The 16,030-nt window shown below is 37.0% G+C and overlaps 1 long non-coding RNA gene across 1 annotated transcript in view; it reads left to right on the top strand.

Moving 5' to 3' along the window:
• Positions 1-16,030, top strand: part of LOC138113467 (uncharacterized) — a 36,079-nt gene that overhangs the window by 11,974 nt on the left and 8,075 nt on the right. Inside the window, exon 3 of the long non-coding RNA XR_011152184.1 lies at positions 11,316-11,511. This is a non-coding gene — a long non-coding RNA (uncharacterized lncRNA). The remainder of the gene's footprint in view (positions 1-11,315; positions 11,512-16,030) is intronic.

The following is a 16,030-nucleotide window of genomic DNA, read 5'->3' on the forward strand; positions in this document are numbered from 1 at the left end:
TATGTCAACTAGTCCCGCATCCTATACCTCTGTTTGAGTTTGATTACCCTTCTTATTGACACAATGCCAACCATCTCTTTGAAGTGCTTCTCATTTAGGGATAAGACTCCACAAAAAAGGATTGTCTTCTAATGTGGTCTCTCCAGTTTGAAATTGGACTTTTCTATGCATATTTTCTTATATGTAAAGTGGAGAATAATATCATCATTTATGTTTCTCATATATTTATGTTCATGGGTTATCTCAGGATAGACATGCCAAATCAGAGTTTCAGATTCGGACACATCTTGGTTGCAAGATTTTAAAAGTTGACTGTCACATTTCATGAGAACGTGCTAGAAAATTTGAGGGTGATGGAATCTTTGCCAGGGTGTTTGGTTGGGGTTTTTAAAATTATTTTATTTTGCATACGTTTTTGGCACATATTAGTATCTTGCAATATACTAGCTTATATCTTTCCCTGAGTTTTCCTTCATTCTAGATCATAATTTTGTCAGGATGCATGTTTTTGTACCACGAAGTACAACAGATTTCCAGATAAACTGAGTCAACAAGGGGATGGCAAAGTGCTTTAAAATCAGTAAAGTTAACTCAGTCTTAACTGTTGTAATGCTGCTTCCATAGTGATGCACAGTTGTAGGACCAAATATCCAGTAGCAAGCTACTAAATTGCAGCAGACTACAGACAGGCTGTACTCTCACTTATTTTGTTATTTTCTGTAAGTCTATCTTGTCCCCACAAAGTAAAATCATGTCAGAAATATAGAGCTGTATTTTTTAAATTTTACTTCCTTATTATGTCTTAGTTTAGTACAATTCAGAATATTCCTTGCGTATTCTTTTACCTCCATTTTCGTGATTTATTAGATGGCATTAGCATGTGTTGGCTCTTTCTTTCATTTTCCCTGATAATCTGGCAGCCAGAAAGAGCTAGAATGAGGTACAAGTGCAAGTACATACTTTTGGAAATCATTCTAAAGCATAATATATTGAAATGTTTTATAATGAATCCTTGTTTGCCAGAAAAATATTCAACCATGCCAGAAAATTATCTGTGAGGAATAATTCTACCCCCTTCTTTCCTCCCCCTCTTCCCAATTTGTGTTGCTTGGAAGAGGAGACGAAAAATGGCACAGATGCATGCAGTATTGCACAAAGAGTATATATGGACATTTCAGTCACTGATATTTCCCCATTTTCTGATGCTAATGTAAGATATGTTGGTTTTGCATTTGTAATTAAGATGAACAGATGGTGAAGACTTAGTTTAAAGTAATACTGTACATCCATTAAAATAATCTCTGCTGACAGTGATTCTTTACTATAGCAAGACTTAATTGCATCTATAACATGTGTACATCAGAAAGAACTCGGTCTTTAGCCATTTGCTCCATTAGGACAATAGTAACACAGACGTCACCAAAATAGATTTTGTCCTGGAGACTCCTAAGAGTAACAGATGCATCTCTGCTGACAATATTGGCTTGCTTTAATTAATGAACACTTTATGAATAAAAGAAAACATAATTTCAGAAAATATGCAGGTTTTCTTTTGAAAAAAGGCACCCAAGTTTTGCAGGATGAACATTCAGGAACATGAAAGTAAAATTTTTAATAGAAAAACTTGATGTTGCTTACCCTATTTCTCTCATGGAGTAGTACATGTAATTTGAGTGTTCCTTGGCAAGCTTTATAAATGTGTATCTTTTTAAACTGGGTTTTTGTTTTAAATTAGGTACATTGTGAAGGGTCTGACTGAAGCAAGTCCTTAAGGCTCTATGAAGAAAAGCAAACCTCTGCATGTTTTCATTTTCCATAGAAATGATATAAAATGTCATTTTTGAAATTGTTTATATATGGGTTATATAAAAATATCATTATGTGTTTTCTCCTTAAAATCTGTACTTCACAGGAAGGGAATTTCAGGTTATAACTCCAAAGCAGGTATCTATTCCTTCACCTCTTGTACAGAACAACAACAGGTTTGTTAAGCAATGACACTTGTTTTTCACTAAAAACATCTTTTGGTGGTTGTATATTTACAACTCAACCCCTTTTCTGTTTATTTCTTGTGCTACCTGCTGTCACCACATTGGTAACTATTTTCTGTGATAATGAAAACTACCGAATTCTAACCTCTGAGGACACAGGTTGGCAGAAATACCTTCCTTCCTTTCCCCAAGCTTCTTTTGTAAGGACATCTATTTTACTATTGTTGTGATTACCAAAACTTAAGTATAGGGTTTGATTAGCATTTCTGCAAGTTTTTTTAAACTAAAGTATATCTTCTATTTTGCCAGAACTATCAGCAAAATCACTATACAGTGGCTGAACAGGTCTTTACTGAGAAAAACAGTTGTCCACACTGGCTTCACAAAATTAGTGAATCCCCATCTTTTATTGTGTGCTTCATCTGTTGAAGGCCTGGGCTCCACACTCTCTCCTCCTCAGGAGTTGTCACTATCAAGGACAATGTCTTGGAGACTGTAGTGTGCCACATGTTGGTTTAAATTCCTTCACTTTCTCCTGTTAAAATTCTGCTTTGTTTAAAAATATTTAGATATTTATTGAAGCAAAGACTTGAACCCTGAGGACCCATTTTCCACACGAGTACCACAAACCTCATGTTACTGAGTCATTTTCACTGTGCCTCAGAATATTTAAGTGTATTAAACCAAGTGGAATAGCACCAGCAGGAGAGATTGAGAGAGCCTTTATACTAGAATATGAAAACTCTGTAACATGCTAGTTAAACATTTTTACAGAAGATATGGTTCAAAACCCCTCAGGCAAAAGAAGGAATTGAACCAACCTTTCTTCTATTCAAGATGGGCTGTAGGGTAAAGCAGGATAGAGGTACTGCTTTCTTTTAATCAATACATTAGTTTTCTTTAAAATGTCTGAAATTGAAATTAAATATTTCTCTTCAGTGTGTGTGCCTCCTTCCCTTCCCACAGCTAAAACTATTTTAAAATAATTTGGGCAGAAATTTGTGGTTGGGAAAGAAGATGGTTTGACAGGCACACTGAGAAAGTATTTCATTTGCATAGATTTCATTCTGGTGACAGAATTAGACCAAATAGTCATGTAAATACAGCTGAGGTATATGGAAAAAAGGAAACAAAAAAGACAAGGGATGAGACAGACTGGGACTCAAGGGAACAAAAAAGGCTGCAAGTTTTACAAAACATTCATTTGTCTAATTTGCTCAACGTAATAAAGAAAGGAAGGGTTTATTTGGGGAGTTAGCAGAAATTATTGATTAGAGGAGAAGTATATTTACTGGATATGGGATGGGTAATGTTTTTGAATGGATATAGAAAATATCTCTCCAGAACTGGAATGATCCATAAGTCATAGGGTGCAGGGCACAAAACACCAACACACTAACATACTGAGAAAGGCTTTAAACAATAACCGAGTAAATCCTGGAAGAGTTCCAAAGAAACTGGGAACAGAAAAGGAACTACATGCACAATAATGGGGTTTAGACAATAGAGATAGTGCAGCAGACATTCATGAGTGGAGTATTAGCTCTTTAATTATAATAATTACCTAAGTTTAAGGTCAAGGCACCTGTGCATTGCTGTCTGTGAGAAACTGATTAAAAAATTAGAAGTAGCATTTAATCTCTGTGATACTATTCCCAAAAATTCTCTTAGAAATTTGGATATTGCCAAGATGATTACTTATTATTTGTACTGTACCTAGAGACATTGACTGAGATGGGTCCCATGTCACCACCCTGATATCATTGATATCAAGATTGACTCTCTTATCACTTAAAATAAAATATAAAATGAAAATTCTCCACCGGGAGGAAAACCATGAAAAACGAAGACTCACATCTTATTTTATTCTGCTTTCCCATTCATACTGAACATGGAAATGAAAGGCTTCATTTTGTTCCCTTTAGTAATTCAGAGAAGTCTATTCCTGGTCTTGGAAATTAACTTTTTAGCTAATCAGTTGGTATAACCTCAGATTTGCTGCAAGGGAACCCTATCTGAGAAGCAGTGAAGGTGGATCTTGTCACCTGGACATGGATGAAGCACAGAGTTTTGCAAAGTATCTCTGTCTGGAAACAACACTACTCTCATCATCCCAGTTATGTTCATGGCTGTTGGAGGCTCTGTCCTGATTTCTGAGCAGGAGAATGCAATTGTGTGAGTATCTTGTGCTTCTGGGACCTCACATGCAGCCAGTACGTGACGTGGGGCTGGCCAGCTGTGCTTATGCCACACAGTTCCGTGTTCTGCTCACTGCCTGCCACGCTAGGTAAGTTCGAATTTGAAAAAGAGCAGGCGGAGATCACTGAGGTGCGTACAGAGAGAGAAAGACCTCCTGTCCCTTTCCCCTCCTCCCCCAAGGTGTAAGTATTTGAAGTTGGATTGCAGGTAGGAATAGAAAGCCAGTCCCAACAGGGATGGACACCAGCATTTTTTACCGAGAACACAGTTAGAGGAGACTTGAGTGAAGAATGGGTGTCGAGTTGAGGAAATTATGGAAGAAACAGAGGAGCACAGAAGAAGGAATAAAACAAAGAGAAGAAGGAAATATTAGAGGCGCTGCAGCCAAGGTGTGGACATGTGTTATATAGGAAGACATTTACTAACAGCTTATAGAGATTAGAAGCATAAGGTTATTTCTTAAAAGAAGGGAGCAAGTGCGTGAAAAGAAGTCATAGGAGAGGACAAGAGGAAACCTGGAAAAAGAGACTGAAAAAGTAAATATGACAATTTGTAAGTGAATTGTTGTAATTTGTTATAGCTATTGCTCTGCAATGCCATTTCTGACAAAAAAAAATATTTCCATCCCAGTAAAAATTTGAAAATTTTATAAGGCTTTTAAAATGAGTAATTTCTAGTAAAACACAAATGGAAATGTCAGTATACATTTTTATTTTAGTGAGCGGTCCAGATTTCACAATTTTAGTTCGCGGTTTCTTGACTTTCTCTCTTTTTGCTACTTCCTCCCTTTTTCTTTTCCCTCATTCTAACAACTCAAATCTGCACCATGTTCAAAAAGAAGTGTGTTCCAGAGGAATTTTGACAGTCTAAAATGTCAGAAATGAAGAAAAACATCTCACAAGTGCACTTGACAAGTGCACTTTGCAGGAAGGAAGGAACTGCTTTTACAAAAGGTCACACAGAAGAATAAAAAAATACAGACCAAAACAAGTGCAATAGTATTTTCTGATGAAAAAAATTTAAGTGACATGTCCAGGAATGCTTCATTGGAGAAGCAAAGGCATTTCTAGTTTGTATTTCTCATATTTCTGAGTGAGAAAGAAAATATTGAAAGGATATGTTAATACAAAAGCAACCTTTGGATCCCTTTCTGACCCTGAAGCAAGTGTCAGGCTATCATTGCAGGGGGAGATGTTTTCTCTCCAGCTATGGCCTATGGTTGATAACCAGACCTTTTACATTTCAATTGTAAGTTAAAGATGTCCTGAAAGAAACAGAATTGTTTTTTCACTATTGTATGTGCTCACCCCCTCTTGTGCTTTCACTAGTTCAGGGGTCGTTGTTTACATTCACATTTGAGGTAAAATGCGCTAGAGATGATCACTGGAAAAAGAAGTTCACAGAAGATGAATTGAGGAAATGAGGTGCCTGGGGTGAAATTCTGGGTAAAAGCACAAAATTAACTGTCGTCCAAGCCAAAGAAGGTGAGTAACTCCAAGTCGGTACCACCATCACTCTGATTGAAGTAGTGAAAGAACATTGGAAGAGCCTGTTCTAGGTGAGAACAAGCCTAAAGATGAGGAAAGTGATTAGAAGATGAGAGGATGGAAAGCTTTTAGTGAATCAAAAGCACCTGTTAATAATAAATAAATAAATAAAAGTGAAGAAGAAGAACCCTTTTCCCTGTTCTTGAATGTTTTGGTCAGATAAAACCAAGTCTTGCAGTATCATTTGACAGTATCTTGTGAGAGGGATTGCAATAATGTTAAAATATGGCAAGAAATCAGTAATATTTCATGGTTAGAACATTGTTACAATGAAAGATGAGACCAGGGCTGATTGTTTTCAATATGATTAAAAACTGAAAATCTGACTCGAGCAGAAAAATAAAAATAAAGGTCACTAGGATTATTTGATTTCTAATACCATCTGAAAATTTTGAGAGGGAAGGTTCTGTAAGTTAATATATAAGCATATTTAGAAGCAGTTACTGCTTTAGAAAACTTGCAATTTAAAAACACAGGTGAAAGGCAAGGAGGGAAAGCAGAAAAGGACGCTAGTATACTTTCCAGCAAAAGTTTATTCTGGGAATTATTAAAAAGATATTCTTCTAAAAGCAGCTTGACAGTATCTCAGGCTATTTGGAGACATTAGGAAAGCCTCACTGGAACACTAATCAATGTGTCTTGCATGATACCTGTTTTGGTAAAGTGCCTGGACTACACTGTCCTTTTAGGTTGCTTCTAGCAGGATATTTTTTGACTGGGGAAAAAAGAGTGTTGGTCTTCTGATTCCAGGCTAGCCAAAATCTTTCTCACTGACATTTTAGGGGAAATAATGTGAAAATTTGGCTGTCATTGCAGTTGCACTGTGAACAGCTTCTCCTCCACTGGTATGGCTATTATCTGAAATAGTCCAATTAATTCAAATATGCAAATAATTTCTACCAGAAGCAAGAACAGATTCATAATATGGCCCTTAGTTTTGGGGCTGGGGTGAGGGACAGGTGGAGTTTCTGCCCTAAATGTTATTTTTTCTTTCACCTAAAAATTTAAATTGGAAGGCTCTTATGAGGCAGAATTTAGTTAATTCTGTGGAATGCTCTGAGATTCCAAAGTCAGAAGTGCTAAAACCTTTGCAAGGTTTTCTTCCCCCCTAATTAACATCCCTGTGATCAGATGGGAATTTGTAGCGTAGGCTGGCAGTTCTATGTAATGATCTTATATTGTAGATGAGAATATTTGTACTTTCTGTTGATATTTGCATTGTTTACTCAAGGCAAAGTAGAGAGCATGATTCTTTCTAGTGGCATAGAATTACAAGGGTTTGGCAAGGCAGATTTGAGAGAGAATGGCTGGCAATTTTTTCATTGACAGAACTCGTCAACAGTTAAAGGTGAGCAAGGACAATAAGTGGGAATGATGAAAGCTTCTTTTTATTTTCCATTTTAAAATTGACAAATAGCTTCACCAGGCAGAAACACAGCAGAATGAATTGTAATAAGCACAGTGTTTTGGTAAATTATATTTGTTAGTGAGGAAAAATCAATGTATTGATTTTTTCTTTTTATGTGCAGAATCTAGTTATAGAATGCCTCATAAAAATCATCCTTCTAATCCTTGTATAAGAGTAAGTTAGAAAAACTCCACTTCAGATCACAGTGTTTCATTCTTTTTGCTTCTGGAGAGTAAGTCTTAAGGGCAGAATGTAAAATCATGTTCTTACTGATTTTGAAGGGTACTTAAGAGTAGCTCCCTTAGCTTCAAGTTGGGGTAAAAAGAAAAGGTATGTGTTTGTGTAAGTGAATTTAGCCACTGGCTTTCTGCAGTAGCTCACCTGAGTAGACAAGCTAATGGCAAAAACCTCTGTAGACCTGAGCAAGGCACCCTTCTGCAGGGCAAAGGAAGAGGTTAGATGTGTTTGGAAGCTTTAATTAAACTTTGTGTAAGTGATGCCAGAATGCTACATGAATTGAGTGCTGTTCTCTGTATCTTTTATTACGCTTTCCAAAGATACTGGAAAAATATTTTAATTATCTTAATTTTTTTCTCTAAGTTCCAACATACCTCTGATATTGTTTCCAAAGTAACAGGTCCAAGCACACTCCTAGCATACTTCTGAAAGTTGTAGGATATAATTTGGAAAAACTAAAAATGACAAATTTGACACTTAGGATGAAGTAGAGAGGATTGAACACAATCACTTCTGGCTCTGTGTTGTGGGCAGTAATAAAAATACACTTTTATGAAGTGAGCAGATACGTGGTACTAGTTCTACCTTGTTAGTGTAAATGCGCTGAATTAGAGTGAGTTATACAAGTGTAAAGGCAGCATAAAGGAGAAGAGTCAATCTAGAGTATTTTGAAAGTACATGAAATCTCATTTATGCTACTGTGCTGCTGAAAGCAACTCAAACACATTTTGTGTAGTACTTGTATAAATATTTTGGGCCCATGTGAGTGAGAATGCCCTTTCCTGGACTTTTAGCATGGAGCAGAATTGCACAGGCTTTTATTTTTCCTGCTTTTGAGACTCAAACCAAGGAAAAGAAATGTTAGGTTGGTTTGAGGTGGCTCTGTTTTCACCCCCCGGATTTATTTTGCCAATTAGAATCACGGTGAGAGCCACTGTGAGATGATGCTGAAAAGAGTGTTCAGTGAAAAATGCTTCACCTATTTGTTTCAATTCTCACAGCAGGTGTTTAGTTGTAAAACAGTAATTTAACATATAGAGTAACCTATTATTCACCTATGCCGTTGGCTTAAATGAAAATACAGATGACTGGACCAAACTTGATGTTTGTAATGTCATTAGTCATGGGAATAAATGGGATTCTTCATGGTTCATTTTCCTTTAAAAATAGAGGGAAATAAAATGCAGATGAGTTAATGTTGCAGGCATATAGTTTCCTGTATTTTTCTGGAAATAATTTCTTATAAAATTTTCAGGCTTTTGAGTAACATGGTCCTCAAGATCCTGATTAATTAAAAAAGAACGTAATCACACCCTGTTTCATGTGGTTTTAAGCATAACCCCATGCTCTGTAATTTTTTCCAAAATACTTCCTCAAGTTTTCCAGCCTGCTTTAAGCCATTTTTCAAGCATTTTTTTTTTATTATCTCTGCTCGGCAGTTGTACTTTTTTCTTTCAAATTAATTCCTTGATTTGTGAGATGTCATAGTGTCAGATTCCCACTTAAACCAGGTAGTGCAGCATTTATGGCAGTAGGATTCAGGTTAGAGCACACTTGACTAACAGCCAATGTCTGATGCACTTCCCTATGTTGTGCTGGGATGAATAGAGGCAGCAAGAACCAAACCTTCACAGCCTCAGCAGTTTCAGCTCAGCTACCAAGGAAAAGTTACTTTGCAACAGTTCACAAATGGGGGAAAAGGTTTTGCAAAGTAACGTGAGAAGCCTGTGTGCCTTAAGGAGTGTGTTTCTTTATCTTTCAACAATTCTTTCTACAATTCTCATCTGCTATAGATATATTTTGTATATTCAGGTTTCATTCTCTGACAAATTCTGTTCAATAACTGGTAGAAATTGCAGATCTGCAGCAAATGTTCCAGGTTTTTACACTAATGGCTGTGTAAGATTTTTCCTATTTTCCCTCTGCCTTGTTCTACTTCATATTTTGGCATTCATATGGCTCATATTTTTGACATACAATATATTTCCATGGTGTATTTGTGTGTTTGTGCACGTTGTGAAATTTCAGTTCAGCTGTACTACAATATATATGCTGTGTATATTGTACAGTGAGAATCTATTGTCCTGCCTTTGTCATTTGATCTTGATTTCGTTCCTTTCCAAGATAGTGTAACTCCCATGTTTTGACCTTCCACCCCCTTTCAACATTTCTCCAGAGAACTGATCAATACCTGCTGCTTTCCCTTTATTCAGATGATGGATAGTTTTGGATAACTCTGTAATCTTTGCTCTTCTGTTCAACATCAGATTCTCCAAGCACTGACCTTCATACAGGAATTCTTCAATGGCATTCAGGAGCCATGCCTCTTTTCACATGTTAAAGAAAGTCTGGTGAAGTTCTCTTGTTATTTATTTAGATTTCCTGAAACAGAGGAAGCAGAACATAATAGAAGTGAAGCATTTGAGTTCTGACCTCTTGCTGGGTTCGATAAAGCTTCACCAGCTGAGTGTCATTTGATCTCCTTCTCTGTTTCTGTAATCTGTACTTGACCCAGTTCTAAGTATGATCCAGCACTTTCCAACAGGTTAGTGTCATGTGACTGTTTCAGTATGTACAGGAGATGCCTAAGGGAGAAAATAAGGTGTTTACTGCTCAAAGAATATAAGTCTGGTGTTGAAGCTGCTTTCCGGTTCTCTGAAGTGACTCACACAGGGCTAGAGGCAAGAAAAATTTTCAGAGGAATTTTTCATAATCCTGCAGAAAGCCTCCCCCTTTTAGTCTGAAGAAGCAAGAAGAAGAAAAGCAGATCTCTTCTTGCCTCATAGTAAGACAGAATCATGACTTTGATACTAAAATGGAGGGTAGAATGCACCTACTTGTGCTTGAAGTTAGGACCAACAGAGCACTATTTTGAACTGAAGGAAGGAGAAATAATGAGCAATTCCTATTTTGTGAGGAAGTGGGCACTGACCAGATGATTCTAAATCTGAATGCAATAGCATCCAGCTTCCAGCAGAGAGGCAGCTGGAATTGCCTAGGCACAAGGTGGTAACCAGGAGGAACTGACAAACCTGAAAAAAGTGAACGATTTTAAATGAGCACCAAACCTCCACAATAACTTTGAGAATACTCTCTATAATATCTTTTTGAATTGCCTTTTGAAATGTCTTGTGGGTTTGTTTGGTTTTTTTTCATTTCAGATCTATGTAATATGCATTAATTTTTAGATCTGTGCCTTTCTATTTTTTCTCTTTACTCTGTGCATTATGTATATTTGTATCCAGCTGTGCACATGCTTGGGTGCCTCATGGATTGGTCTGTACAGTAGAGTCATGAAGTATTTATGACTAGATCTTAGTCTCAGATGGATAAAATTGCACCAATATCTCATGATGAACACAAAACAGACCAACAGCATGTCATAAATATGACTGAATTTTGACTTCAAATAATTGAACTGACAACACACAATAGTGCCAGACTTAGAAAGATCTGCTGAAATGATCCCAATTTTAAAAGGGCTTTGTCAGCATACTTCTTAACAGTCATATTAGAAAGCAGCAAAAAAACCCAAAAAGCAAGTTTCTGGTGGAGTTTGTGTGCTAGGTTTTAGCACATTGTCCCTTCCTACTTTTCTTTCAGTGTTTGCTTTTTTAAAGTATGGGTTCCTCTGTTCTCTGGTAGCATGGGAAGGACTTACTTTGAAGGACTTTTTGACAAGGGAGCAACTGATTATAGATTAAAGACATATAGATACACACACACACACATGTACTTTTACACCTTTGATTTCCCATGTATCTTATAAATTTTCAGACTGTAGGAAATGGTTTTTGAGCAAAACACAATACTGATATTTCAGCTTTTTAAGCTGGTAAATGTAACTCAACTGGATTTAATTTTTGTATTAAATAGAAACTAGCATTTTCATTTCTAAATTGCATTGACTAAGAAAATGTGTTTTCCCTTCAGATAAAATTATGTGAAATCAAGACAATCTTCTGAGATGCCTATCTGATATTGGTGGGGAAGAAACCCCCAATGCAGCCAAAAGAATCTCCTGATTGTGTGAGTTTTAAAGTAGAAACAAATTTCCAGTCCTGGTGAACTACGCAACCATTGACTGACTTGTGTGGTGTCTCGGACCCTCGGATACTGTCTTGAGAAGGTAGAGTTACATGATTCAGCTTATGTTACTTCTTTCACATGTTACAATGATTTTCTCATTCTCCAGTACTGTGTTACTTGGAGCAACCATTTTGTGTTATTTCAGACTATCTCAGTAAGAGCTTCAACCAAAAGCTGCGTAGTTTGCTACTATGAATAGTTGCATAGAATGCAACTAAATATAATGCAGATCAGCAATGCAAAACAATTTGGAAAGTTATTCCCAGGTTAAGAGGGTTTCTCTTAGATTTGTTGAATTTTATTTTTGCTTAGTCCTTCTGAAAAGTGCCAAACTAAAAATAGAGAGTAAGGCAAAAGTTTCACATTATGCACAGTGTAGGAACAAAGTGATCCACATGCTGCCCTTTGAACACAACCAGATGAATCCAGATTGTCAATTCTTACACCCTTATTGGATTTTGTGATGGTGAGATTTGTCATAGTTGTTATCTAGGTTCTTCTTAAAGCCTTAATTCTTAAAATCTAGGAATAGCTTGGAGAAATTGGCTTTTTCTCATTCCTGCTTCTTGTTTTTTCTTTTCCTTCCTTTGTTTATTTCCTTTCTTTCTTCCTTTTTGTTTTTCTAGCTTGGCTTTTTTTTTTTTCTGTTTAATAATTTTATTGCTTCCATAGCTAGAGAAAACTTCAAAACATGTTCTGAGCAAGTGTTTTTTCAAAAAAATGTATATCTTACTTCATTGCTATAAAGCCGATTCAGTTTTTCAGTGGAACACAGAACATACATAGATATTAGCAGAATTTTCGTTTTCTTCTTCTGTAAGAATTAATTTATCCCAATACCAGTACAAGCCACCCTTCTCAGACAGCACTGAGTCCTCATGAGCTCAGGGAGAAGCAGAGAAAGGAGTGTTTTGGAGAGCATTGCATGACAAGGGGAAAAAGTTTTGGGGCCTCTGGCTGTTGCTGTAGAATGTTCATCTGCCTGATCTCATTAGATCTCTGCCCTCTGCACCAAAATTGCACCAGTTTTAATTGATCTGGAGAATATAGTTGGCTGAGATGTCATGAAAACAGATTCTTGCTTCCAGCGCACCAGGAATGGTTGGTTGAACTCAGAGGTCAAGGCTGTGTTGCCATTATGAAGGCTGACTAAATTTGACTGACCAACATTCAGGCAGGCATGGTTTGAATTTCACCATGGAGAAGAAGATGTAAATTCTGGAGCAAAAAGTCTTCAGATTTTACATCTGTTTAAAAATAAATATATATATATATTGACATATGTTCATGAAAAAGGTGCTAGAGGGTTTGGGATTTTTTTTTCTTCTGTCTTTATAGAACAGTATAAATTTTATATTACTGGAAAATGACAAGCTGTTTTTAAGTGGTAGCTTCATGTCAGTGCTAAAGGCTGCAGCTATGATTGCCAGAGGGATGAAATGCCCATTAAAGATGGCAATTTTACTTGCACTATGGGATTTCTGGGTTCAGGGAATTTAGCCATGAAAAAAAAAAAAAGGGGGCTTAGCAGAAACATGCACTTTTTCCTACATTCAGTTTATAAATACCAGTCAAAGTATCATTGTCTTTATCTGTGTGTGTATGTGATTACTTTCAAGATGGAAAATGGGCATTTCCACACAGCTTGAAAGCTGTGATCCTTGAAAACCCATCTTTATTCTCTGTCAAGGATGACTGGAGTAGATTACACTGGAGTATTAAAAATACTAAACCACAAAAACCTTGAACCGTTACCACAGCTAAGCTACCATCATAATGGTAATTTTTTTAAAAGTCTAGAATATGCAATAAGTGTCAGCTTTCTTTTTTTAAATAAACTATTGCTTTATCAGTATAAGAGAATTTACTTATCCCTTGCAATCTGCATTTATTAATAACACTAAAAATAGAGCAATTATATTTAAATGACAGAGCTAAATATTGAGTCAGTGGTATGAAGCAAATGGCAGTGTTGTTCATTTCTTGAAGAATAACATACTTCATGAAAGCTACTTTTCCAGGTTGTGAAACCCAGCAGGGCCTTTCTGACAACAGGCTACAACTTTCAAGTAAATTACATAATGTAATACCGAGTTTCTGTATTTCACATGGTTATGTACACATTATGTGTGATTTTTTTTTCCCCGGCTCAGAAAAGTTCTGAGTTAGATCCCACTTCTCTGCATACTAATGTAAATTGTAAAAAAACCCCAAGGAAATTAACAGTTAAGCCATTCAGCTATTCACCTACACTCCACTCACTTAGTTACTTCCATTCTGTTACTTCCCACACACACATCTCCATCCTCCACTTGAACAACCCACAATTATCTCCATAATAAATCACTGTGTTTATAATAATGGAGCTGGGAGCATCATCTATCAGTTTAAGGCAAACTTACCATTGTATGGCCTTGTTTTCAGTTATTCATATGAATGAATTTCAGATACCTAATAGAATTTCAGTTACTTATAACCTTTATCAGAATGACTTTTCCTGTGCGCATACCTCAGTCTAAAATTTTGGGAAAGCTGCAGCCAAACCAGCCATTTGCAACAGAAATGCTGAGCCAAGGTGAGTGAATTTGCTCAAGATAATATACACTGGTGACTTTTCTTGAACATGTAAAAATTATTAGTATTTGAGGCAAGAGTCTGAATTGATCAAGAAAACAAACATTTCATCAAATCTGTGGAATTCTACAAGCTTTATTTTGGTTGGAACCACGTAACCTGTGTATAATTTGGCCAGACTTTGCAACTCTATCTGAAATGAGAAAGGTTCATCCTGAAGTTGTAGGTGATGGACCAGGACTTTTCATTCAGTAAAAACTTTCAGTTGATGTGAGCTTTGCAATTCCTGAGTCAGGGCCCTAGAAAGCAATAATCTGTGCTTTCCTTATTATGCTTTCTCTTGTTCGTTATTTTTTGCATTTTTTCAGCACCCACAAAGTTCAGGTTATCAGCCACATCTCCTCCACTGAGCTGCAGAACAGGGCACACAAAAACTGCATTTCCCTGTAGCATACTGACACCAGTGAGGAAGCTCCTGTTGTGTAGCTGAGCATTGCCCTGACACATGAACAGTCAGGCTCTTGCTGCAGTTTCTGAAGGCAAAGTGAAGATCTGAGGGGGATTTAAAAAGGCAGAATGTGAAGGCTTTGCAGATACTGATAGACAATTCCTTCCACAAGTGTGAGGGGCAACAGAGGAAAGAGCATGACTGGGCTTGTTTTGAAAGCATCGCAGTCAGAGGAAGTACCTTGGCTCATAGACTAATTGGAAGCGAGCGCTGACCTTTGATATTGAACATGAGAGGGTCAGTGGTGAGCAGATAGGCCACAAAGGGCTTTGGAAGTCAAGACAAATCATTTGTGTCTAATTCGACTGAGAAGGCTACAGAGAGCCAGTTCTAGGGAGTGGCAAGGGAAGGAGATTTGTGTCGAGCTTTAGAGAGAAAGGGCTGAGACTGGAGGTGGGAGAGGGAGTTGGGAGAGCAGGGGAAGTGACTGGACAATCTGAGATCAGCTATAGCAGTGAAAGGGGGAGGGAGGATGGGATGTTTGAAGCAACCTTCATATGAATGAAAGCTTGACAGAAATGGCAGCAGTTTCTGAATTATTATAATATATTCCAAAGACATGCCAATTCAGGAGTTCACAATGCAGCTGTTGTTTCTGAGGGAATGAGAAATTATTTTACAATTTATGCAAAGGACTATTAAAAAGGTGGCAGACGAAGAAAAAATATCTGCATAAAAAGGAAAGTTAATTGCTTCATAAAATGACTCACTGAGTGGTTCAAAAATCTTCTCATGCATAAACAGCAAAGTTTTACTGTTTGGGTTTTGTTATTTGGTTCCTTCATATACTGAAAGAGTAATTTTCATGGGCCAGCATCTCTAGAAATAATGGTAGTTACATAATTGGATGTTATGAAACAAAGCTGGTATCTCTTAGTTTTAGGTTCCTGGAACTGGAAAGTTATGGGAACTGGGAAAAGTGTTTTCATTTCTATTTGCTGAATTTACCCATGGACATTTGTTCAAAGTGCTCATCATGTGCCTAACCTTCACCTTTCTTCTGGGACTATCAGAGACATAGCTTTAGCTGAGCATGAATCTCTTGTCACCAAAAAAAAAAAAAAATTATCAAAGTTATTGGCCTTGTAAATTACCAAGATAAAGTAATAAGTGTAATGGGCACTGGACTTCTGGTGAGCTTAAATGCTGTTCTAATAAATGGCCACTATATTTATTGAAAGTCCGCTGTGAAGTTTTCTGTCAGTCGATTCTATTTCTCATATGAGCACACATAAAGACCACTCTGAAAATGCTTGTTGCTGCCTCCAAATCATGGCTGTGACTGGCAGTACTCTGTACAATCATGAGCACTTTGCAATCACAGGTGTCTCATACTGTTGTACAACAGGTTTGTTTAGATGATGTCCAAAAGTCCAGTGAAACATGGGCGCTGTTGTGATGAGTGATGTGAAGATGTGGAGCCAAAATGATGCTGGCTTTGTGGCAGCTGTCTAATTGTTCATTTTAGCACGGAGGC

Source organism: Aphelocoma coerulescens, chromosome 7 (assembly GCF_041296385.1).
Source record: "Aphelocoma coerulescens isolate FSJ_1873_10779 chromosome 7, UR_Acoe_1.0, whole genome shotgun sequence".
NCBI lineage: Eukaryota > Metazoa > Chordata > Aves > Passeriformes > Corvidae > Aphelocoma > Aphelocoma coerulescens.